The 26,903-nt window shown below is 45.7% G+C and overlaps 1 protein-coding gene across 15 annotated transcripts in view; it reads right to left on the reverse strand.

Moving 5' to 3' along the window:
• The window catches only part of LARS2 (leucyl-tRNA synthetase 2, mitochondrial), a 189,493-nt gene that overhangs the window by 111,275 nt on the left and 51,315 nt on the right, over positions 1-26,903 (reverse strand). The window lies entirely within an intron of this gene.

A 26,903-nucleotide genomic window follows, 5' to 3' on the forward strand; every position in this document is an offset into this window, starting at 1 on the left:
TCTGCCCTGTTTTCCAAACAAGCCAACACCCATGTTGCTGTAAACTCGTTTTTATAACAAAACCAAGTAATTCAAAGTTATAGCTCCAAAAACAACTGGAATTCAACCGTACTCCACATAGATCTACATGAAGGTGTCGACTTTTATATCCCCCTGAACTCCGGAAAGCACAATCTAGCTGCCAGGAGACTAAATTCATGAACCTAGGATCTCAACTGGACTCATTCCTCCATGCTACAACTTTCCATTTTACGATACCGGGTTTTTAGCATTAAAGTATTTTGCACAATCACGGCAAAACAGAGAGCCCAGTGCAGGAGGTGTGCTCCCTCAGAACACAGGTGAGGCTCCGAACATCATCCTTTGGGGCGCCTGCGTGGCTCAGTCGGTTAAGTGTCCGACTTCAGCTCAGGTCAAGATCTCACGGTTCCTGAGTTCAAGGTCCGCGTCGGGCTCTGTGCTGACAGCTCGGAGCCTGGAGCCTGCTTTGGATGCTGTGTCTCCCTCTCTCTCTGCCCCTCCCCTGCTCGCACTCGGTCTCTTTTTCTCTCAAAAAAAAAAAAAAAAAGTAAACATTAAAAAAAATAAAAAATAAAAAAAGCAAACATCATCCTTTGAGGCCTGCCTCCCATACCTCACAAGGCGCACGAGTTAATAACAAAATCGGCCTTGCCAGGAGCTCCTGTTACACAGTGATTTAGCCATGACGAAGCCTAAGAAGACTGGGCCTACTTTCCTGTCTGTTCGTGCCATACACCAGCTTTTGGTCTGTAAAGGAAGAATCCGGGCAGTCAGTCACCTTCCATGTACCTCACGGAAGGTCTCCTCAGGCTCACGCTGCTCACTACAAGTAGAGTCTGAGAGAGCCTGATCTACAGGAAAGACGTACCACTTGGAAGCCAACCGACTCGGGTTCGAGTCCTCATATCGACATTAGCTTTGTGACTCTAGCCAGGTGTCCCCGTCGAGAACACCAGGGTAACGGATCCCACCTGAGAGGACAAAACGCAGTAATGTTTGCGGAGCGCGTGCTGGCCACGTGGGTGAGGTGGCCGATGCCACTTCCCTTGGCTTGGCCCAGGGCGTGTCGTGGAGCAGTGAGACTGGCCTCGTTATCACACACTCAGAGGCGGGGGCCGCTGGGACAAGGCGAAAGGGAGAGCGGAGGACCTAAGTCACTGCCACTCACCATCGTTATCCCTTCCCGAATATCGGCCTTGTGACTAAAAAGAGGTGGCCTTTAAGAGGGGAAGGGCCAACGCATGACCAGATGGAGTACTCCGCACGCGGCCGTTCCGTCACCTCTAGGGCACATCCTCCCCAGGCAGGGAGAGCCAGATAGGTCACCTCCCCAACGCCCCTCTGCTCCAGCAGGGTTTACTTGGGTCTCTGTTCCTTGGTCCCTTGGCGTCCCTGACAGACATCGGTCCCAGATCACAGAACAGCTGGCATCACGCGAAGCCACCATGCATTGTCTGCCTTGCAACCTCACCTTATTCAGGGTAGCTATCAGGATCCAACCAATGACACAAAAACCTAAGGCAGCATGTTCGTCCGTCGTTTGGCGGCCACGTACGCTGGTAAGAAAGGCAAGCAACCACCATGCGTCACGCTTTCCAGCGACAAGGCATTTGCCACCTCTCCCCGGTCTGTGGGCCTCCTGCCTTCAAAACAATGAAGGCTGGAAATGGAGGAGAGAGGGGCTCATGGTCCTTTTGAAAGACTGATCTTTCCTACCAGGCATTTTTGTCCTCTGGTCCTTATTGCAACGGAGCCAAGGGAAATGTATGGTAATGACCTCGTCTTTTTTATTCCTTCTCCGTTTCTCCAGTTCTAGAGGGAAGGGGTTCTGAAAGTACAGCATAGCTCAAAGGCCAGAGAAGCCAGCCTCAGGATTCATATTGTGCAGCTTAAGACAAAAAAAAAAAAAAAAAAAAAAAAAAATCCAGGCTGTATTAGATGTTCCTCACTGGTGCTGGTTCAAGGCTCCAGTCCACAGTTCCGTGCACCTGCCGTGCTGGCAAAAGGAAGAGGGGGGAAATCTGCCGGAGTGGGACATTAACAGCCACCCCTGTATTAAGTCCACTAAACTTAGCACTGGTTCTTGAACTTGGCGGCACCATGGGAAGGAGCAGTAGCAGCTCCCGCTGCCTGGGTCCCACCCCTGCCCCGGAAACTTCACGTGCAGCCGGAGTTGAGAATCCCCGCAAAGAGGTTCCCCCCACCCCCAACACATCTCCCTCCAAAATGCTGCATGAGAGACAGGATCCAGTCCTGCCTTCTTGTCTTCACAGAATTTAATCAAGCTTTGACAGGAGCCAAGAGCACAATCGAGTCAATAGGAGATTTCTTTTTTTTTTTTAAGTTTATTATTTATTTTTGAGAGAGAGAGACAGAGTGGGAGCAGAGGAGGGGCAGAGTGAGAGAGGGAGACAAGGAATCCCAAGCAGGCCCCAAGCTGTCAGCACAGAGCCCGACGTGGGGCTCGAACCCACAAACTATGAGATCATGACCTGAGCTGAAGTCGGATGCTTAACTGACTGCTGAGACACCCAAGTGCCCCTGGATAGGCGATTTCTAGCAAGGTCTTCAGTGCCCTTTTCTAAGAGGGATCTCTCCACCCGCCTGCCTGGATGCCCGTCCTGCCCACAGCAGATACCCTCCGTTCTCAGTCAGTCCTTGCCCTCTCTGCCTTCCCAAGACAGACACAGTTGGGACACAATAAGAAGTGACCTCCTGAAACCCGCCTTTGTGACAACAGGCACGGCAACTAGATTGGGTAACTAGCTGTGCTCAATGGTCAGCTGCTCAAAAACATGTCGGACTCAGGGTGCCTCGGTGGCTTAGTCGGTTAAGCGTCTGACTTCAGCTCAGGTCATGATCTTGCGGTTCGTGAGTTCAAGCCCCGCGTCCAGCTCTGTGCTGACAGCTCAGAGCCTGGAGCCTGTTTCAGATTCTGTGTCTCCCTCTCTCTCTGCCCCTCCCGTGCTCATGCTCTGTCTCTCTCTGTCTCTCAATAATAAATAAATGTTAAAAAAAAAAATTAAAAAAAGAGAAATGTTAAAAACATGTCGGACTTTCTGACAGCTCACTTCTCTGCCCGGAGGAGAAACGCTTCTAGGAAGAAAGGCTGTGCCAAGCCAACAAGGGGAAGAGAGTGACAAGGAAGGTGCCCAAGTCCTCGCTTAGATGCTTCTAACAGGGACCTCAGGCAGGAGCGGGGCAGAGAAAGCAGATTCAGATAGCACAGCACAGCCCTGGCCGGTGGGGGGGTGGCGGGGGGGGGGGGGGGGTCTTACTTAGTACGTGACAGGACACGTCTGTGCACAGCTCTGTGCTTCCCACACTGGTCTTTCCTCCTCCTCTCATCTCACTCCCCACGGCAGCTCTCTGAGGCGGGCGCTGTGCACGCTATTTTACACACTCGGCCAGGGCAGGGGGGTGGGGGGGGGACTGCCCAACTTGGTGGGGGGCGTGCAGAAGGGAAACTGAAACCCAGGCCTCTCGACTCAGAGGGACATCAGGGAGTGAAACGGCACCTTGAAAAGTACACCCTGGCCTGCCTGGCTATGCCTGGATGGACTCGAACCTCCCAGGAGGTCTGGGTAAAGGGAGCGGAATGAGGGAATACGTAAGGAATCGCATCAAGGAATCAGGGTGACTGTCCTTTCAGGAGTAACAGCAGCGGTCAAAATAATAACAGCAAGCATTTCCCTGGCCCTGACGGAGTACTGGACTCGGTCTGGGCCGTTCAGGAGCCCGTCGTTCGGTTCTTATTACGATGCCAGGAGTCAGTCTCTCTGGTTATCGCAGCAGGGGCCTGAGCTCCCTATTTCAACCTGCAGTTCGCTCCTGGTCCTCCTGCCTGCCCTTACCCTGTTCTACCTTTTTTCTTTTCATAGCATTTACGGCCTTTTTTTTTTTTTTAATGTTTATTTATTTATTTTGAGAGAGAGAGAGAGAGAGAGAGAGAGCAAGTGCACAAGCAGGGGAGGGGCAGAGGGGGGTGGAGACAGAGCATCCCAAGCAGGCTCCACACCATCAGCACAGAGTCCAACGTGGGGCTTGATCCCGTGAACTGGGAGATCATGACCTGAGCCGAGTCGGATGATTAACTGATTGAGCCACCCTGGCGCCCCCACTTAAGACCTTCTATCATACTTCATTACTTATTTATTATGTTTATCACCCATTTTGTCTCCCCTCCTCCCCTGACCCCCAGTCCACTGGTTTCAAGGTTCCTCTGTGAAACAAAGAGTGTTGTCTTTTTTCCTCCAACTGATGTATTCCAAATGCCTAGAACACTACCTGGGGCAGTGGATATTTAGTAAGTGGCTGTTGAGTGAGTCAAATAATCATCTTACAGACCAGAGAATGGAGATCCACAGTAACCCATTTAAGGTCGCGTGGCTCAAGGAGGCAAAATGACGATCCAAACACGGGTCTACGTGACTCAGTATCTGCACTGCTTCAAATGCTTTCTTCCTCTCAATGTCACCTTGACTTTTTATTTCATGTGTATTTATTATTGAGAGAGAGGGAGACAGAGCGCGAATGGGGAACAAGCAGAGAGAGAGAGGGAGACAGAATCTGAAGGAGGCTCCAGGCTCTAAGCTGTCGGGACAGAGCCCGACATGGGGTTTGAACTCACGAACCGTGAGATCACAACCGAGCCGAAGTCGGACACTCAACCAACTGAGCCACCCAGGCACCCCTCAATGTCACCTTGACTTTTTTAACAAGACATTCATGACGAGTGTTTTCAAAGCAGGGAGAGCTATATGAACCAAACATGTGCCACATATATTTAAACTTGTGTTATAAATGTTTACATAAGATGTCTTTCTATCTGAATATCTGTACAAGGTGCACTAAAGCTAGAACAAATGAAATGGCTTAAATATTATATCCTTACATAAACTCGATGTAACGTTTAATGACATGAGAATATGATACTTCATACAAAATTGAGTGTATTTTATGCCTCCAATTATATAATGAAAAAAATAAAAAGAATACCAGGGGAAAAAAAATGCCAACATAAACAGACATGGGGTTGTCTCAGGATGACACTGACCATGGGCGATTTTCTCAACACTATAAACAGTTTTCTAAACTTCACCAATTTCAGGGGCGCCTGGGTGGCTCAGTCAGTTAAGCATCCAACTTCGGCTCAGGTCATGATCTCCCAGCTTGGGAGTTCAAGCTCCACATCGGGCTCTGTGCTGACAGCTCAGAGCCTGGAGCCTGCTTCAGATTCTGTGTCTCCCTCTCTCTCTGCCCCTCCCCTGCTTGTGCTCTGTTTCTCTCCCTCTCTCAAAAATAAATAAAGATTAAAATATTTTTTTTTTAACTTCACTGACTGCATACAGTGACTGTGTATTACTTAGAATTAGCCTACAGGTTTAAAAAAATTTTTTTTTAATCTTTATTTATTTTTGAGAGAGAGACAGAGCATGAACGGGGGAGGGGCAGAGAGCGAGGGAAATACAAAATCCGAAGAAGGCTCCAGGCTCTGAGCTGTCAGCACAGAGCCCAACACGGGGCTTGAACCGACTAACTGCGAAATCATGACCTGAGCCGGAGTCAGACACTCAACCGACTGAGCCACCCAGGCGCCCCAAGCCTACAATTTTACAGTTCTTGAGGAGACCTCCACTTTGGTGACAGCCTTACAAGGAAACCTGTGCCAGAGGACCCCGTTAAGCCACACCTGGATTCCCATCCCCCAGGAACTGTGAAATAACTAATACTTACTGTTAAGTTGCTATATTTGGGGACGGTTTGTTATGCGGCAATAGCTAACTAATACATTGGTAGAAGGGGTCAATAACCGGGCCAAATCCTGGGATGGACGTGAGGACTAAATCAGAAAACACAGGTGACACACCAGGCAGACGCCCAGCACGAAGATGAGAACGTGGGTCCCTGAGCGCATTCAAGAATCACTGAGTCCCCCTCCCCACAGTGTGGGGGGACAATCGGTGGGCTTCCCAGGCCACGGGGAATGCCAGGGAGGCTTAGGGCCCTGTATTCTACCTGACTCTGAAGTGCCAAGTATATATCCGTCCCTCTTTTAGGACCCAACGGACTTTTTGCCCCTATGAGTTTGGTCCTCGAGTTTTGTTCACTTTCCCACACAGGCTGTCAGCTCCTGACAGCAGATGGAGGGCAGTGGATAGCAGGAGCATGGGGTTGGCAGGCTGAAGCCCGCAGTCTGAGCCCCGGACTCTGTCCATGGGTCTGCTGCGGACTCGCTGGCGACCCTGGACAAATGGCTCGTCTCCCTGGGTCTCACTTTCCTCATCTGGAAACTGTTGTGGGGATCAAGGTTATCTGAAAAGGGTCAGCTTGCCTTCCCAGTACTGTCTGGCTCGGGATGGATGCCCAGCAGGTACTCTGTAAACCTTCATTACAGCAGGGCACCTGGGTGACTCAACCAGTTAAGTGGTTAAGCATCTGACTCTCGATCTCCGCTCAGGTCAGGATCTCACAGTTCGTGAGTTAGAGCCCCGTGTTGGGCTCTGCGCTGACAGCTCGGGGCCTGCTTGAGCTAATCTCTCTCTCTCTCTCTCTCTCTCTCTCTCTCTGCCCCTCTCCCACCCACACACACATGCGTGCACTCTCTCACGCTCTCAAAATAAATAAATAAACTTAAAAAAAAACATCTTCATTAAAGCAACAAATATAACAAAATTCAGGCGGTCAAGTGTCACTATATTAAAAAAAAAAAGAAAGAAAGAAAGAAAGCAAGCCTTGAGACAGAGCCCTTGCTAATTTTCTTAAACATAATAGGCTTTCTAAAAGAGTAGCATATTTATTCTTAGAACCAGTCTGGTTTATTCATACTAAATTTTGCTAAGTATGGGTTCACATGAGAAATGCCCCAATTCCCACCACACAACGTGCTCTAATAAGATACCTGTATGCGGAACCTTCCAACTTCCAAGGCAAAACAAACACACACACACTGTGTTTATTTCCATTAGCAACATGCACAATGTCAAACAAATGACGATTTAAAAACAAAAAAATCCGTTGAGACTGGTTTCTCAGCTCCCTGGTATATAAGGCTGGCTCTGAATTCTGTTTTTTTCTCATTTGATCCACCCGTGAAAACCCATTCGCTAAGGGTCTCCGACCCTTGTCCTAAGGGACTCAGTAATCGGCCAGAGCGACAGAGAGAAAATGGTGGGACAGAGAACAGAAGGGTTGGATCTTCCACCCCGCGGAGGTCCCATTTGTTCGTCCACTCGCTGAATTATTCCACAGACGTTTACCGGCCACCGGCTACCCACCCGCACCGGGTTGGCGGCACGGAGCCCTCTCCTCCGTCGCTCAGAAGACTGGGGCCACCTACAGCGGGCCTCCTCACTCCTCACGGCCTGTCCTCCCTTAACACAAAGAAAGTGTCTCTCATACGTCATCCCCGCTCATTCCCATTCGCGTGGGGGGAAAGGGAGGCAGTCCGCCACCCACCCTCACTCCCGGCGCATCGGCCCTGCCAGCAGGTTCTGCTCGATTCCATTCCTTCGCCCGTTTCCCATCACCAGGGAAAGGCCGGGGGTCGTGTGCAGGCCTGGCCGGTGGCTCCCCCTCCTCGGCTGCAGGGCCGCCCCTTCCTCCTTGCCAGACTGTTATTCCCCAAGACGCCCGCTGGCCACTCCCTCTCGTTCCTCTTCCTTCGACCATCTGTTCAATTCCACCTTTGCCCAGCCTCCACCTCTGGCCTCCCTTGCCTTCCCTGTTCTCCTCTCTGGTGCGGAGTTGAGGGAACAGGTGTTAATATCAGGGTAATTAATTAATCACGAACCTACCATTTGCCTAAGAGCTCATTTTTCGGGTAATTATGCTCCTTCGTCGCAGGGCTCGCTTTACACTGGAAATGGGCACTACATGCGAACTGGAGATGGCAAATCCTAGGTAGGCCCCGTGCTTTTCTAGAACACGCGTTTTACTTGGAAAGGTCGTGTTTTTCAAGTCGAGGGCTGCGGCTAAACTCTCACATAATCTGGAAGGCTCACATTCTTCGTGCTCTTGAGGCCAATTTAGGGAGTGAGTATTAATGGAAGCAAAATCATGGTCTTTGCGGTTTTAAAGACAACTCGCACTGTCTTTCCGAAGCGAAATCAGCTCGCTCAGTGAGCTCCTCTCCTAGCTAGTTTCTTGACCATTATTTTCTGAGCACTATCATTTTCATGGGGAACCCGAATGCTGTCTCCCGACACAAACCACACAAGGTCCTGACAACTACCCATAGTCGGGTGGACAAGAAGCAACCATTTGCTTAACTTCTGGGTAATTGTTCTTTGCCAGCCGACAAGGGTGCCGTGGCGGCGGTCTGTCTAACAATCCAGACAGCTTTTCTAACTAGCCAGTTGGGAACAGAAAGCCCTCCATTAAACTGCAGATGAGACTGATGGGTTTGAATTGCAATTTGTTATCCGTCTGCTTGGTCAGCTGCCAGAATTTCAACCATCCGAGCCAAACCAGCTCCCAACAACTGTTCCATTTTCCCCGGGACGAAAGAACATTAATTTTATCTGCAATGGTTTTGAAAATTTCAGGATTCACAGGACAGCGTTCATCTGAAAGGTATTTTGAGACGTGGCTTCTCCAGGTTTCCTGAATAAGAGGAAGGCTATTTGTTAGACACGGGCGTGGGTCCCGAGAAAGAGGAAATATCAATTCATCAATTCCACGGGTGCAGCACAGCGACGGCAGCGTGCAAAATGAGCTGTTCTGCTGCCCACCAGCTCCAGAAGCAATGAGTAGTAGAAGCCTGTCACAGCTTAAACCCTGTCACAGGTGGCACAGACCAAGAAATAAAGCCATAAACTTAGAAAAAAACAGTGTAGCAAATTATCTTGAATACCTTTTAGTCCGATGATTTTTAAGGGAAGGGTAAGGGGCAGGGAAGCACAGATCAGAGTCTCACAGGAGGTGGGGAGATTTTTTAACACTCTATATACCACCTCTTGTAGAAAGATGGCACGGATGTACTTTTCCCTATTCTTTTCACGAGGTACAACACCCTGGTCATTATATATATAAAACAAACATAAGACTCTGAAAACTGAAGAAGAGAAGGCAGAGCAGTTAAAGACCTTAGCACCCGAGGAATGACGTGGCGGGGAGCTCCGTGGATCGTCTTCATGCCTCATAAGTCCCAGAACTGCAGCTGACTAAACCAGTAACCCAGGGCTGTCGAGGAGTGCCAAACAAAAGTTTAAAAAATTAAAAATTAAAAAAAGAGGGGCGCCTGGGTGGTGCAGTCAGTTGAGCGTCCGACTTCAGCCAGGTCACAATCTCGCGGTCCGTGAGTTCGAGCCCCGCGCGTCGGGCTCTGGGCTGACGGCTCGGAGCCTGGAGCCTGTTTCCGATTCTGTGTCTCCCTCTCTCTCTGCCCCTCCCCCGTTCATGCTCTGTCTCTCTCTGTCCCAAAAATAAATTAAAAACGTTGAAAAAAAAAATTTTTAAATTAAAAAAAGAAACAGAGGAAAAACAAAAGCCTGCTCTCCCTAGCTGGAATACCAGGGAGAGACCACCCAGCAAGAAAGAAAATGTAGACGACAACTGCCCTACTCTAGCCAACACCACAGAAAAAAATGGCAGCCCCACCTGCACCAGCAGAGGCTTAGTGGGGAGCCTGGACTTACAATGTTGGGGGGCTACAGCAAGGCACCCCAAATTCTGTGGCAGGGTGGTGTCAGAGGAAGTTAGTAGAGAGCCGAGACTCCTACCCCTACTGGACATTAACGAACGTTCCTCCTTGGCGGTGACAGTGGAGACCACAGAGGGCGTCTGGACTTCTACCCCAATCAGCAGTAATGAAGTATCCCTCCCTCTCCCTGAGGGCAGAGTGTCAGAGGAGTCAGGAAGACTCCTGGAGAGTCAGGAAGTCCATCCCCGCTCAGTGGCGTCAAGGCCACCCCTCCATGTTGCCAATGGAGTCCATATGGGACAGTAACAATGTCTCCTTTCCCAGTCAGAGCGGTATCAGCAGGGGTCTAGTGGGGAGTCTATGCTCCTAACCCTGCCTAGCTGGAACGAGGAGGTCCTCCTTCCCCAGGGTGTCAGTGATGGCCACCTGGAGATCCTAGACTCCCACATCTAGCTAGAAGTAGAGAGGCAGTGCCCCACCTTTACCCACGGGAGCAGTACCAGAGAATATCCCTGTTAATATACAAGGTAAATAAGATCCAGGCTCTTAAAGGAATTCTTCAGGGGCACCTGGGTGGCTCAGGTGGTTAAGCGTCTGACTTTGGCTCAGGTCATGATCTCACGGTCCATGGTTTCAAGCCCCACATCAGGCTCTCTGCTGTCAGCACAGACATGAACAGACACTTCTCCAAAGAAGACATCCAGATGGCAAACAGACACATGGAAAAATGCACGACATCACTCATCACCAGGGAAACACAAATCAAAACCACAATGAGATACCACCTCACGCCTGTCAGAATGGCTAACATTAGCAACTCAGGCAACAACAGATGTTGGCGAGGATGCAGAGAAAGAGGATCTCTTTTGCACTGCTGGTGGGAATGCAAACTGGTGCAGCCACTCTGGAAAACAGTATGGAAGTTCCTCAAAAAACTAAAAATAGAACTACCCTACAACCCAGCAATTGCACTACTAGGTATTTACCCAAGGTATAGAGGTATACAGTATGGAGGTTCCTCAAAAAACTAAAAATAGAACTACCCTACAACCCAGCAGTTGCACTACTAGGTATTTACCCAAGGTATAGAGGTATGCTGTTTCGAAGGGACTCGTGCACCCCAATGTTTATAGCAGTGCTATTGACAATAGCCAAAATATGGAAAGAGCCCAAATATTCATCGATGGATGAATGGGTAAAGAAGATGTGGTGTATTTATACACACACATACACACACACACACACACACACACACACACACACACACACATACACACAGCGGAGTATTACTCAGCAATCAAAAAGAATGAAATCTTGCCAATTGCAACTACGTGGATGGAACTGGAGGGTATTATGCTAAGTGAAATTAGTCAGAGAAAGACAAATATCAAATGACTTCACTCATATGAGGACTTTAAGACACAGAACATATGAACATAAGGGAAGGGAAGCAAAAATAATATAAAAACAGGGAGAGGGACAAAACATAAGAGACTCTTAAATATGGAGAACAAACAGAGGGTTGCTGGAGGGGTTATGGGAGGGAGGATGGGCTAAATGGGTAAGGGGTATTAAGGAATCCACTCCTGAAATCACTGTTGCACTATATGGTAACTAACTTGAATATAAATTTAAAAAAATAAATTACATTTAAAAAGTAATTTACCAAATGGAAATTTTAGGACTAGAAAATAAAAGAACTGAAATAAAAAGCTCAAAGGATGGGCTCACCATCAGAATGGAGGGGACATGGGAAAGAAATCAATGAACTTGAAGACAGAACTTATCTAATCTGAACAAAAGAGAAAAAACAGACTGGAGAAAAATAAACAAAGCCTCCCTTCCCTGAGCCTCAAAATGAACAGGGCCTGAGGGACATGTGGGAGGATAACAAAAGATCTAATACTCAAGTCATTGGCATCTCACAAATAGAGAAGAAAGAAAATGGAACTGAAAAAGTATTTTAGGAAATAATGGTTGAGATCTTCTCAAATTTAGAAAAACAACTTAAACCTCCATATTCAAGAAACTGAATGAAACTCCAAACAAGACAAATTCAAAGAAATCCACCCCAAAACAAATCATAATCAAATGTCTGAGAACTAAAGATAAGGAAGAAAACCTTGAAAGCAGCCTGACAGAAATACTGCATTACCTATATGGAGAAAACAATACACAAGACAGCAGATTTCTCATCTGAAACCATAGAGGCCAAAAAGAAATGGCACATTTTTCAAGTGCTGAAAGAAAAGAACTGTCAACCTAGAATTGGATATCCAGTGAAATTATCCTTGAAGAACGAAGGGGAAATCAAGACATTCTCACATTAAGAAAAATTAAGAGAATTTGTCATGAGCGAAACTACACTTAAAGAATGGTTGAAGGAAGTTCTTTGCGTAGAAAGAAAATGATAAAAAAGGGAATCCTGAAACATCAGGAATGAAGAACAAAGAAAAAAGCAAAAAGACGGGTAAATACAATAGACTTTCTCTTGAGTTTTCTGAATATATTACAAATGGGGAAAAGTAAAGGAAAGTAAGGTTTCTACATTTCATTCAAACTGGTAAAATGATCATAACAATGAACCGTGATACATACATGTTATATAACACCTAAAGCAACAACTAAAAAAGCTACACACGATACACTAAAGACAAACAAAAAACTATAGATAAATCTAAATGGAAATCTAAAAAACACTCAAGTAATTCATAGAAAGGCAGAAAAAGAAAACAGAGAAACAAAAAAATAGAAGAAACCAGAAAATAAACTGTCAGAATTGAGTCACAACGTACCAATAATTACATTAAGTATAAATGGTGCAAATATACCAATTAAAAGAGTTTGGCAGAACTGGTTTTTAAAAACGAAACAACTGTATTCTGTTAAAAAGTACAATGAAAATCAAAGGATTGAAAAAGATATACCATGTAAAAATTAATCAAAAGAAAGGAAGAAAGGCTTTATTAATGTAAGATAAAATAGACTACGAAGAGTGGCGAGGGGCAAATGGGTGGCTCAGTCAGTTGAGTGTCTGACTCTTGACTTTGGCTCAAGGTCATGATCCCAGGGTCATGGGATCAAGCCCCACACTGGGCTCTGTGCTGAGCATGGAGCCTGCTTAAGATTCTCTCTCTCTGCCCTTCCCCCACTCACACACTCTTTCTCTCTAAAAAGAGAGAGAGAGAGAGAAGAGTGACTATATTTTCAGTATATTTCACGTACTTCAAAGTAAAATGTAAAGTAGAATTCAGAGCAAAGAAAATTACCAGTGACAGAGACGGGCATCACACAATGATAAAAGGGCAAATCACCAAGAAGACATAGCAATCCTGAATGTATATGCACCAAACAGCAGAACTGTAAAATATGTGAAGAACTGCCAAAACTGAGAGGAGAATGGAAAAATCCACAATTATAGGTGAAGACTTCAATGCTCCTCTCAAAACAAATGATAGAATTCAACAGGAACTGGAAGAACTCATTATCATCCAACAGAACCTAATTGATATTTGCAGAACACTTTATCCAACAATAGCCAAATCCACATTATTATCAAAACAGATGCTAAGACAGATCATATTCTGGGCCCTAAAACAAACCTCTAGAACTGAAATCTGTGATATAATAAGAAATATATTTGTGGGGCGCCTGGGTGGCTCAGTCGTTTAAGCGTCCGACTTCGGCTCAGGTCACGATCTCAAGGTTCATGGTTTGGAGCCCAGCGTCGGGTTCTGTGCTGACTGCTCAGAGCCTGGAGCTTGTTTCAGATTCTGTGTCTCCCTCTCTCTCTGACCCTCCCCCGTTCATGCTCTGTGTCTCTCTGTCTCAAAAATAAGTAAACATTTAAAAAAAATTTTTTTTGAAAAAAAAAAGAAATATATTTGTAAAATATTTGTCCCCGTTGTTGGGACAAAGCTCCAAAAATCCTTAGAATTTCCTGATAGTTGTTTTGTTTTGTCATTTGTAGCATAAGGGAGCTTATGCTAATGAGGTGACTGGGAGGGGGAGGGGACCCTAGATAGCCTCAGGATGGGGAAGATAGAGGGCTAGGACTTTCAGCCACACCACCAACCTCTGGAAAGGAGAAGGGATGGGGGGAGCTGGAGATTAAGCTCCATAAAAACTCCTGAACAAGGAGGTCCCATGAGCTTCTGCGATGGTAAATATGCCAAAAGACTGGCCCATTCCAGTTCTATCAGGACAGAAACTCCTGTGGCTTGGACCCTTCTGCTCTCACACTGGCAGAATTCAGCAATGAAGCCGTCCAGACTTTTCTTAGTTTGGAGAGTTTTGATGACTGATTCAATCTCCTTCAGAGCCAGAGGTCTATTGAGATTTCCTACTTTTTGTGTGTGTTCAGTTTTGACAGGTTTTGTTTCTAGGACTTTATCCATTTCATCTGCATTATCCGATTTTAGTAATCAGAGTCTTTCTTTTTCTTTCTTAACCCATTCTTACTAAAGGTTTGTCAATTTTGTCAACCTTTTGGAAGGCCCAGCTTCTGGTTTTGTTGGTTTTCTCTCCTGTTTTTCTATTCTCTACTCCATTGATCTCCGCTCTGAACTTCATTATTTCCCTCCTTGCGCTAGCTTTGGGTTTAGTTTGTTCTCCTTTGTCTACTTCCTTCCGTTGCAAGTTCGACTGCTGGTCTGCAATCTTTTTCATGTTTCAATGTAAGCACGTGTAGCTATAAATGTCCCCCTGGGTGCTGCTTTGGGGGCATCCCAGAAGTATCGGTAGGTTGTGCTCCCTTGTTCATTTGTTTTGAAGTATTTTCTAATGCCTCTGTGGTTTCTTGGACTCACTGCTTGTTCAAGAATGTGTTGTTCAATTTCCTCTCGTGGCCGGAGAAAATACCTCGCATGCTATCTATGGTTTAAAATCTACTGAGACTTGTAATGTGGTCAGTAGAATGTCCACTCCCTAACTCCTTGAACATGTGAACGTGTTAGCTTAGTAGCTGAAAGAATTTTGCGGGCGCAGTTGAAATAGGAAGAGTATCCTAAATTATGCAGGTGAGCCCAATGGAATCACATGGGCTGGCAAAGGCAGAGCTCTTTCTTTGGCTGGAGTCAGAGACACAGGAAAAAGGGAAGTCAGAGGGACTGGAAGCATGGGAGGGACCCAATCACGTTGCGGGGGGAGCCACATGGAGGGAACAGGAGGAGTGTGGGCAACCTCAAAGAAGAAAACCCGGGTCCCCGGCTGATCACCAGCAAACACATGAATATCTGGTCCTACGACCACCAAGGAAGTGGATTCAGTCAACACCCCGAATGAGGTAGGAAGCAGATTCCTCCTCACACCTGACAAGGCATGCAGGTCTGCAGACACCTCGCTGCTGGCCTCACTGAACCTGTGAGATAATACATTCGTGTTGTTTTAAGATGCTAAGTTTGTGGTCATTTTCGTGGTAGCAATAGAAAACCAATACAGGGGAACTGCCTGGGATAAAAATAGCAACAGGGGCACCTGCGTGGCTCAGCCAGTTGGGCACCCGGCTCTTGATTTCACCTCAGGTCACGATCTCGTGGTTCATGGGATCGAGCCCCGTGTCGGGCTCTGCACTGGCAGAACGGAGCCTGCTTGGGATTCTCTCTCTCCCTCTCTCTCTGCCCCACCCTTGCTCACACACTGTCTCTGTCTCTGTCTCTAAAGAAACTTAAAAAATAAAAAATAAAAAATAAATTAAACAAAAAAAGAACCCCTACTACATGAGTTCATTTACGTAACTATTTAAAACACCTGTGTAGGTAGTAAAACTACATTGCAAACCAGGCAGTGACGGTCACAGATGCCAGAACAGTGGTTCCTGCAGCAGGGAGAGACAAAGGTGTGAGCAGAAAAGGGCACACAGGGGCGCCTGGGTGGTTCAGTCAATTAAACGTCTGACTACGGCTCAGGTCGTGATCTCACAGCTCATGAATTCAAGCCCCCACATGGAGCTCCGTGCTGACAACATGGGGCCTGCTTCGTGGAGCCTGTGTCTCCCTCTCTCTCCTCTCTCTCTCTCTCTCTCTCTCTCTGCCCCTCCCGCAGCTCGCTCGCGCTCGCTCTCTCTCTCTCTCTCTCAGAAAATGAATGAAACATTTAAAAAAAATTTTTTTTTAAAAGAAAAGGGCACACAGAGAACTGGGTGTTGGCAGACTTTTAGTTTGTAACCTAGGTGGTCGCTCTACAAACATGTTTTATGCTCTAGTCTATACATGTATAACATCGCACGATTAAAAAAGTTATAAAAATACTTCCTCTATTTGCAAAAACATTGCCAGCTTTCTCATAGTTTGTTTTTATTATTCACTTACGCTCTACTTTATGCCAGAAATAATTGAAGGTAGGCCTGTATTTTGATTCCTAACTAATAAGGTTTGGGAGCACGGTCATTCCTAAGATCCTTTTTTCTGAACAGAAAAACAAAATCACAGATCCACTACATAAGAAACCCTGGCAGTGGGGCCCAGAAATCTGGGCTTAACAAGCTCTCTTGGTGATTCTGAGGCTCACAGAGTTTAACAGCCACTGGATAAGTACACATATAAATAATCCTTGTTATTTCATGGAGTAACAATTTCACCTTTAAGATCTTCTAGATATTGCTTCCCAACACGCTTAAAAGTCCAGTGTGTCCATACAACTACAGGCACTCATTCTATCGAAGTTGGTACCTGGCTGGTGTGCAAGACCGATCGGGAGGCCTGATTCAGATGTGGAGAGAAAGGTTTTTTGTGGGGTTTTTTTGTTTGTTTATTTGTTTATTTTGAGAGAGAGAGAGAGAGCTTGCCTGCGTGAGCAGAGGAGGGGCAGAGAGAGCGAGAGAGAGTGAACCCCAAGCGGGCTCTGCCCTGCGAGGGCATAGCCCAACGAGGGGCTTGGGGCTCGGCTCGGATCTCACAACCTGTCGAGATCATGACCTGGGCTGAAACCAAGAGCTGGATGCTTAACCAACTGAGTTACCCAGGCGCCCCTGTGGAGAGAAAGGTTTCGCACTCTTTTTTTCTAAGGCATTTAGAGAGTGATCGAAGGGTCATCCCTTCAATAACCTTAAGAAACATTCCTTTGGAGAGAAGGTGGGGCTCAGAGGGGCAAGAGATCATGCCTACCACATGTGAAAGGCAAGACCCGTCACCAAAATCCAGGCCTCTGAAACCAGTGGGCAATTCCACTGCCATTGGCCAGAGTGTGCATCCCTGACAGGGATGGCCTGCCTGGGCTCGTGACCACCCGTGGGGACTCGATAAAACAAGCGACTTCCTTGAATGACTAAATTGACAGAGAGGCCCAGGAGACCTCCATCTATAGTCAGGGCTGGAGAGTCCAAAGACGCACAAGGAACACAGACTTTTAAGTCCCGGACTAGCGTGGCTCTGCAGGAGGTCAGAGGCTCGTGTGCCCCGTAGTCACACAGAGATGTGGTTCCCAACCTCGAGGTGACCGCAGTGCTGAGCACTAACCCTCAGGCCCCAGCACCAACGTCCCTGTAAACAGTAGGCACTGTAAGGGGAAATGCCAACCCTCAAGAGCTAAAGCAGAGACAGCCAGCCCCTTTGCCCTCCCACCCGGAGGAAAACCCCTGGAAAAAGGTGAATTTTCCCCCTCTGCCAGACAAGCGGCTTCACCTCTGGAAGGACTGGAAAGACTGGGAGAGTCACTTTGCAAGTCGCCTGCGACACGTTGTCAAGGCAACCACGGCTCCCAGGCTCCCGCTCTCGCAACGGGAATCTTCCCAACCAGGGTTTCAAGATGCTCACTTGCCCCCAAGTTCTTTTTGTTTCAAGCTATTCTTTCAATTCTTCTAAGATTAAAAAAAACGTTAAAAATCTATCTTTCTACTCATTATTTCCTGGAGTTTACTCCTCCCTATCAGATGTCCCGGTCCTCTACGTAAACAAAATGCCATGGTCAAGGGCCCGCAAGTAGACATAATTTTCACTTTGTGATCATACAAATCACGCTGCCTTTGGAAGGACACTCCTGCAGGGATGGTCCAAAGGGCTTGTGTTTTGCACAGAAAAGAGGGTGCCGCGATAACCACGTGGGGGTGGGGCAGAAACACAGCCAAACAAGCACCAGCAAGAGTGCAGGCAGATGAACGCCGGCGGAAACAAGAATTTACAAGGCAACCAGGGCAACGGGCCAAATGGCTGGAAACTCATGACGTGAGGGGGTTGTCCTTCATTGTTTCAGGCGTGACAACAGAAATGTGAAGAAAGAAAGAAAGAAAGAAAGAAAGAAAGAAAGAAAGAAAGAAAGAAAGAAAGAAAGAAAGAAGGAAAGAGCGAGCCCCTTCATCTTCTAGCAATAGATACTGAATTCTGAATTTTTTTTTTTTTTAACATTTTTTTTTTTTTTTTTTTTTTTTATTTTTGGGACAGAGAGAGACAGAGCATGAACGGGGGAGGGGCAGAGAGAGAGGGAGACACAGAACCGGAAACAGGCTCCAGGCTCCGAGCCATCAGCCCAGAGCCTGACGCGGGGCTCGAACTCACGGACCGCGAGATCGTGACCTGGCTGAAGTCGGACGCTTAACCGACTGCGCCACCCAGGCGCCCCTGAATTTTTTTTTTAACGTTTATTCATTTTTGAGAGACAGAGCATGAGCGGGGGAGGGGCAGAGAGAGAGAGAGAGAGAGAGAGGGAGGGAGGCACAGAATCCAAAGCGGGCTCCAGGCTCTGAGCTGTCAGCGCAGAGCCCGACACGGGGCTTGAACTCATGAACTGTGAGATCATGACCTGAGTGGAAGTCAGACACTCAACTGACTGAGCCGCCCAAGCGCCCCTAGATACTGAATTCTTTACAGACAAAGTTATCTGACCTCTTGCTTGCTGCAAAGTAATTCAGAGCGGAGGGTAAGGATGAAGTAAGACTGGTCACAAAACAGCTACTGTTGAAGCTGAGTGATGAACGCCTCGGGGTTCTCTATGCCACTCTGAGCGCAAGCTGGAATTTTTCCATAACAAAAAATATATAAAAAAAAAAAAAGAGAGAGAGAGAAAGAGGAGAGAGAGAAGAGAGGAGGACAGCATTGGAAAGGAAAGCAGGGAAGTCGAGGGAAGAGGTGAGAGCCAACAAGGGAGTGGAAAAAGGACAGTGAAAGTGGAGAAAGATGGAGAGACCAGTGCGCGGGGTGGAAATGCCATGGAAACCCCAGCAGCCCCCCTACTTTATGTAGGCTGTGCAGCGCTGACAGATAAAACATGCAAAAGCTTGAAGGCACCAAAAGCCTGTCCTGGTAAAAATCCTGATAGAGGGCAATTCATTGGTGCCTCCAGTACCAGCCGGGATACTCAGCCTGCCTTCCGGAAGCTGGGGAAGCACATTTGCATTTGTTTCAATGGATGACTTTTTTGTTTTTTTAAGTTTATTTCTTTTTGAGAGAGACAGAGACAGTGTGAGTGGGGGAGGGGCAGAGAGAGAGAGAATCCCAAGCAGGCTCCCTGCCGCCAGCTAGAGAGCCCGATGTGGGCTCAAACCCACAAACTGTGAGATCATGACCTGAGCCGAAACCGAGAGCAGGACACTTAACCAACTGAGCCACCCAGGTGTCCCTCAATGGATGGCTTTCTTAGGGGGCAGTAATTCCCGAGTTGGCCTGGCCTGGCTGGGACTGATGGCCACAGCTGTCAGTCTTATTACTGGGCACAAACATTTACAGAAGACTGAACCCAGAAATACAAGAAGGAAATCAGACAAAGGAATTTAAAATCCAATGAAAATGAATGTAAATAAAACCTCCTAGGGGCGCCTCGGTGGCTCAGTTGGTTAAGCGACCGACTTCAGCTCAGGTCATGATCTCACGGTTTGTGGGTTTGAGCCCACATCGGGCTCTGTGCTGACAGCCTGGAGCCTGCTTCAGATTCTGTCTCCCTCTCTCTCACTCCCGTTTGTGTGCAGTCTCTGTCTCTCTCTCTCAAAAATTAATAAAACATTTAAAAACAAAAACAATTCCTAGATCTCCACAGTAAAGAAACTCAGCAAGAATCAACTCTTGATTACTCCAGTAAAGGAGAATAAGAAAAGTTAATCCAAACACCATTTATGCCAAGTCCTAGAATACGTTTCCGTTTTGTCTTGTTTGGCTTTGATTTCACGTTGGAGTGTGGTTGGGGATTGCTCAGCAAGCACCACAGTCAAATACTAAAGCCCTCCTCTGGCAGATTCCTGACTTTGGAATTACTTTGAATCCCATCTGGCTTGAACTTTTTCCTTCTTATACTTGTCTTGAGTTTGAAAGCAAATCCTAGGGACTGCCCCTAAAACAATTATCCAGCTGATTCCAGATCAAACTCAGGCCCCAGAGTCTATTGCGATCAAGATGTATGGCCAAGGACTGTTCTAGAACCAGCTGGGGCCTCAGGGCACTCATGAGAAGGGAGGGCACAGAAGTCAGAGACACACTCGCCTCTAATTGGGTTATTTGTCACAAGGAACTCACGGGGCCGTCCCCTAGGACCAGTTCATGACCACCGAGGCCATCCCCTGAACCCCCGAGAGGAGAATGCAGCCCACACCTTCTCCACAAGATGGCTGCCGGTCAGGCCACAAAGCACGCCCCACAAAGAAGCACATCCCTGCCTTTCATTGCACAGTTTGGAATTTATTTCCTCTCTAGTCTTCCCCTAAGTAGCTGTTCAGCCATTCAAATTCGGCTTTCGGTTTCTTAGTTTCCTTCTTCTCAAGATGATCCAAGCTGTTTCGGGAATAACGTCTGAAAAAGCGAAACCCAGTGCTACGTTAACAGCAAAGCCCGATTCTCATTCTGGCTCACCAGACATGCCTTGATTCCAGAAATGTATGTTTTTTTGTTTTTTTTGGTTTTTTTTTAATCCTGAGAATTAAGCGTCTCATGTAAGAATCCTGAGGCTGCAGCTCAGGATCATTCCTCCAGGACATCTCACCAGGTAGACCACGCCCCTAGTTCAAGTTGGCTTTCTCCACCTGGCGGTGGAAGGTGACATTTCCCAGCAATCTTATCTTCAAAATATCCTGTTTAATTGTCCCGTCAAATGTCCTGGTAATCTGCTGAATTATCCAGTTTTTATGAGACTTTGGGAATGTTACTCGTAAAGGGCACGGGTTTGCCTAGTCAATTAAATACACGCTTCCTCTCCTTCCTGACTTTGCTCCATATAACCAAACAGACTGTAACATTTAATCAAAAAGCAGTGGGGGCGCCTGGGTGGCTCAGTCGGTTAAGCATCCAACTCTTGAGTTGGGCTCAAATCGGGGTTCCTGAGATCAAGCCCCTGGGAGTCTCTGTCTCCCTCTCTCTCTGCCCCTCCCCTGCTCATGCTCTGTGTGTGTGTGTCTCTCTCTCTGTCAAAAATAAACAAACATTAAAAAAAAAAATTTTTTTTTTTAAAAGAAGTCAGGGTCAGGGGTATCTGGGATGTGTTTCACTCCTCCCTCGTGTGGTAAAGATCAGACCGAAGGGAAAGATGCACCAGGAAAGGTGGACTCCCCAGGCCCGGAAAGAAATGGATGATGCAGGGACTAGGAAAGAGCTTCCGCTCCCCCTCCCCTCAGGCTGATGGATCCCTAACTTGATGTATCAGTCCAGGTCACTCAGGAAATACAGGAGAAAATCCGTGAGGTGTCTATGAAGAGACTCGGAAACAGACAAGGAAAACACAGCATTCCTACTTGTTAAAAAGATTCAGCACAGGAAGCACACATCATAATTTTTTAAGAGCACTTCCTTATATTCTCAAAATTTCTGAACATACGTGGTCTGTGGAGATAAGATGGCAAAAGAAGAAGAAAATAAATCAAGGAAGAAGAGGCATCAGAAAGGGAATGGGGGACGGAAGGAGATAAGACAAAATAAGATAAGACTGAATCCGAAAACACAACAGCAAAATCAGTATGTGCGTTAGAAACCACACAAAGCAGCACCGGTTCGATGGAGACCGAAATCAGCGATGCGGAAAGCAAACATGAGAAGTTCTTCCAAAAGGCAGAGAAGGACAAAGAGACCAGGGAAATGAGGGAAACGAGGCGACCGAGAGAGGACGCTGAGCAGAGCACTCGGCGACGGCTGGGCTTCTCGGGAACCGGAGGCCACAAGACCACCGCAGGGAAAGACCCCCGGCTGCGGATCGAAAGGGGTCACTAAGCACCGGACCAAATTCAAGTGAAAAGACTAAAACTGGGGTACACTCTGGTGAAAACTGGAAACAGCAGGAGCAGAGACGGGAGGAATCCAACAGGCATCAAATGAGGGCACCACGATGACGACAAGTACCAACACACCGTGCGGGCTGGTCTCGGGCTTCCCCGCCAAAGGCTGGCGGGTCAGGTGGTCGTAGTGACATCAGTTCCACGCGGGACCAAGTGGCACAGAACGGCTCCTACTGCACCCACCCCAGGGACTGCGAGGAAACCTGGCGAAATCTGAGTATGATTCGTACTCTGGTTGCAAGTTTCATGCCAGTTTCAGTTCCCTGGTTTTGATTTATATCGTAGTCCTACCAAATGTTATCACGGGGAAGCTGGGTGAACGGTAAGTAGGCTCTCTTTGTACTATCATGGGAACTTCCTGTAAGTGTATAATCATTTAAAAAAAAAAAAAAAAGGATAGTACATCCGGCATCAAGGTCTACTACAGAAATTTGAAAGAAAAAAAAAAAAATCCATCCCCCAATAAATTGCTGTTCCCAGATGAAAGAAAAGGAAAGTCATTCTCAAGTTATGAAGACAATGTATGAGGTCAGAAAAAGCAACAGTCAGAATTTTCCACAATTTCCAAATCCAAATTTTACAAATGGGCAGACATGCTCTGAAAGGGCTACTGATAGGGACTAAAACCCGTTAAAGAGCCTTCAATTTGAATAATGATTATAAATGTGATCTTGAAATTAGAAGCAAATATCAAACATAAAGTTTAAGAAATAATCCACGATCAGGGTGCCGGGGTGGCTCGGTCAGTGAAGCGTCTGACTTGGGCTCAGGTCATGATCTTGAGGTTTGTGAGTTCAAGCCCCACATCAGGCTCTGTGCTGACAGTGCAGAGCCTGCTTGGGATTCTCTCTCTCTCCCTCTATCTCTGCCCTTGTCCTACTCTCTCTCTCTCAAAATAAATAAACTAAAAATAATAATAATAATAACATATGATCACAAAATATATAAGAATAAATTAGGCCTAAAATCTCCTATCAAAAAAAAAAAAACCCCTCTGCAAAATAGGTTTTAGAAAGTAGGAAGTGTCACTGCCTGCTAAGTTCCTTAGCGTTTTATTTTTTATGTTGATACTCAACATCAAAAAAACAAAACAAAAACAACTTAGGGGTCTCTGGGTAGCTCAGTCTGTTAAGCACCTGACTCTTGATTTCGGCTCAGGTCACGATCTCACGGTTTGTGACAGCAAGCTCTGGGTTGGGTTCTCTGCTGTCAGCACAGGGCCAGCTTCAGATCCTCTGTCTCCCTCTCTCTCTGCCCCCTCCGCTGCTCGAACTCTCTCTCAAAAGTAAACATTAAAAACTTAAAAAAAGAAAAAATGGCGTCTGACCCTTGATTTGGGCTCAGGCTATGATCCCAGGGGTCCTAGGATCAAGCCCAACAGTGGGCTCTGCAATGAGCATGGAGTCTGCTTAAGATTCTCTCGGGGCGCCTGGGTGGCGCAGTCGGTTAAGCGTCCGACTTCAGCCAGGTCACGATCTCGCGGTCCGTGAGTTTGAGCCCCGCGTCAGGCTCTGGGCTGATGGCTCGGAGCCTGGAGCCTGTTTCCGATTCTGTGTCTCCCTCTCTCTCTGCCCCTCCCCCGTTCATGCTCTGTCTCTCTCTGTCCCAAAAATAAATAAAAAATGTTGAAAAAAAAAAATTAAAAAAAAAAAAAAAAAAAAAGATTCTCTCTCTCCCTCTCCCTCTCCCCCTCCTCTGCTAGTGTGCCCACGCGCTCACTCTCTCTAAAAAATAAAATAATAAAAACTTAAAGCTATCTTCTGGGAGAATAAAAAAAAAAAAAGAATTCGTATTTTTTAAAAATCTCTAGAGAAAAAAAAGGAAACAAACTCCAAACCGTAGAGTAATAAATATCATAAATGAGTCAAAAGAATAGAAACAGACTTAAGTACTATAACAGTATAAAAGAACTAAGTTACAGGAGAGGTTTCTGGGTGGCTTAGTCGGTTGGGCATCCGACTCCAGCTCAGGTCATGATCCCACCACTCATGAGTTCAAGCCCCGCGTCAGGCTCTGATCTCGATTCTGTCTCCCTCTCTCTCTGGCCCTCTCTTGCTCGTGTTCTGTCTCTTTCCCTCAAAAAGAAATAAACGTTAAAAAATAAAAATAAAAAATAAAGAACTAAGTTATAATAACGGTAGCCTTTGTTTGAGAGAGGGAAAGACAATACGAGCCGAGGAGAGGGAAAGAGGGAGTCTCAAGCAGGCTCTAAGCTCAGGACAGAGCCTGAGGCAGGGCTCGATCCCACAACCCTGGGATCATGACCTGAGCTGAAATCAAGAGTCGGAGGCTCAATCTACTGAGTCACCCAGGTGCCCCTAAAGGTAGCTTTTTATTTTTTTAATGTCTTTTAATTTTTTTTTTTATTTATTTTTGAGAGAGAGACAGAGTATGAGCAGAGGAGGGGCAGAGAGAGGGAGACACAGACTCTGAAGCAGGCTCCAGCCTCGGAGCTGTCAGCACAGAGCCTGACACAGGGCTTGAACACACAAACTATGAGATCCCAACCTGAGCCGAAGTCGGATGCTTAACCAACTGAGCCACCCAGGCGCCCCTAAAGGTAGCCTTTTAAATTAATGAGAAAAGGACTGTTTAGAAATAAAATAGAAGCAATTGTTGGTTATTTAGAAAAAAATATTCATTCCTTATCTTATATCCTATACTAACATAATTACAGTTGAGTTCAATGTAAAACTTAAACCATAAATAAGAAGAAAATATTAATGCATTCATCTATCTCAAAGAAGTTCTTTCCAAGGACATATCTGTATGCTAATAATGATCTCACTATAAACAAAATGCAAGGCAAATGGCAAATGAGGAAAAATATCTGTAACAAAATAAAAATCATTACGAAAAGAACAAACACTCCTTACCTGTGTAGGCAAAAGACACGATCAGATCATTCACACATACACACACACACACACACACACCCAAATTCAAACATCCATTAAACACATGGAAAAAAAAAAAAAACCAAAAAACCATAACTCCCTATCATTAATAATGAAAGAAATACAGATGAAAACATCTATGTAGTAACTTGAGAGTATAAATTTGTATGGTCTTCAAACCTTCAAATACCACAAGCCAAATTACACCTTTTAAGCTTCCCTTTAAATACCTATATGTCTTAAAACTTATCCATGCTTTTCTTTTTTTTTTTTTTTTTTGAGAATTCACATTAAAGAAATAATAAAATGTGTGTACCAAGATTTCTGCCCCAGGAGTAGGGGGTGAACACAACAGTCAAATTGGGTCAGTGGACTGGCCAAGCCCTGCCACTTGAGTGGCCAGAACAAAATGACATCAATAAAAGTATCTGCATTTTAGAGCTTTTTTAGGAACCCAAAGAGATAATTATGGATGCCTGGCCCATGGTAGGTGCCCATCAGACAGTGGTAGTGGTGGGGTGTATTTATCTGTAACACTGAACGATTGGTTCAAAATCCCTTATCTGAAATGCTCACAGTCAAACATGTATCAGATAAGGCTTTTGGGGATATCAAAAAAAAAAAAAAAAAGGTCTAGGAGAGTACCTGGTAATCAACTATATTGCTATTTCTACAGGAAAACGCAGGGATATTCATTCCAAGTGAGATAAACACCAGTTCGGGTCACGTTTTGCAATCAAATGAGTTAAAAATTTTTCAGTTTTTAGAGCTTTCTGGACTTCAGATGTGACAAAAGGGATTGAGAACCCATATTTATGATAGAAAAACATTAAAATCTATCTAAATGTTATGATAATAAGGGACAGGTTGCATAAGTTATATAGCTGTAAGACGGGAAACCATACCACTTATAAAAACTCACTTTTTCGAAGAATATTTCATAAAATGGGAAGATGTTCATGAATAGTAGGTTAAAAAAAAGGCAAGATAAAAATATGCATCATGAATTCCACTTTGCAAAAGTAAATGACATAGATGTTTATAATTCTAGAATAAAAGATGCAGGAACCATACCAGGATGTTAAATCAGCCGCACTGACTCTATGTTCTTCTTTAGACTTTTCTGTATTTTCTTTTTTTCTTTTTTTTCTTTTTTTTACTTTTCTGTATTTTCTAATCTTCTACGATAATCAGGAAAACAATCCACTACTATCCTGAACCCTTTATGGCTGATGTCCCTGTGCAGGACTAGAGGATTAACATCTCTGCCCTCAAGGAATCTAGAATCTCATCTCTGGAGAGCTCTGGGCAGGACTCATTAGAACTTGATTCGGCTCATCACCTTATCTAAAGCTACCAAAAATAAAAAAATAAATAAAAAATTTAAAAAGGACTGTTCAAATGTGTTCGACTTCTGCTTTTTTTCACTGTACTCACTGAATCTCAATTATTTAAGAAATTGTTGAAGGAGAAGGAAAAGATCGCATTCAGGTTTGTTCCAGGCACTTCTCATGAAGAGGAGGGTGTGAACTTGAACTTGACAGGCCCAGCAATGCAAACCTCAGTCATTTTGTGGAGAAAATAGATGCTAAGAGGGACGGTGACATTGGAAGGGTCCCTAGTGAAGGGGCAGGCAGGAATCTCTCTTACCTAATAGACCATCCGTGTCTAAGGGGTGGCGTTTGGCCAAAGAGTTGAAGGCCTCAGTTCCCAGTGACCTGGGTGTTTCTAACTAAGAGCTGGTGTTCCTAACATCCAGGTGGTCTTCATGAACTCCTCCCACATCTAGAATTCTCCATCGGTTTAATATACAGTTTGAAAGTATTTTACACCAAAATGCTGTTTGTGACAGATTCTTATGGCTTATGATGAGACTCAATTTCAAACTTGGAACAAAGGTAAATAAATGGTTAATCAACTTAACACCTAATCACCTCAAAAAACCCGACTGGGTTGATAGTTCATCATGTTTACATAGATTCCAATAGTCTTTTTCAATTATTGCAGAGAAGAGGAGAAATCCTTGAGTAAAGCTTTTGACACACATAAATTCCAGCCGGCTGTGGCCTTAAATAAGAAGTTAACTCTCTTAGTTTAATCCCACAGAAAATTACTTGTTTGCAGGCAGATTATCCTCTGGGAATACTATTTTTTATTTGTG

Source organism: Neofelis nebulosa, chromosome 4, assembly GCF_028018385.1.
Source record: "Neofelis nebulosa isolate mNeoNeb1 chromosome 4, mNeoNeb1.pri, whole genome shotgun sequence".
In the NCBI taxonomy this organism is placed as follows: domain Eukaryota; kingdom Metazoa; phylum Chordata; class Mammalia; order Carnivora; family Felidae; genus Neofelis; species Neofelis nebulosa.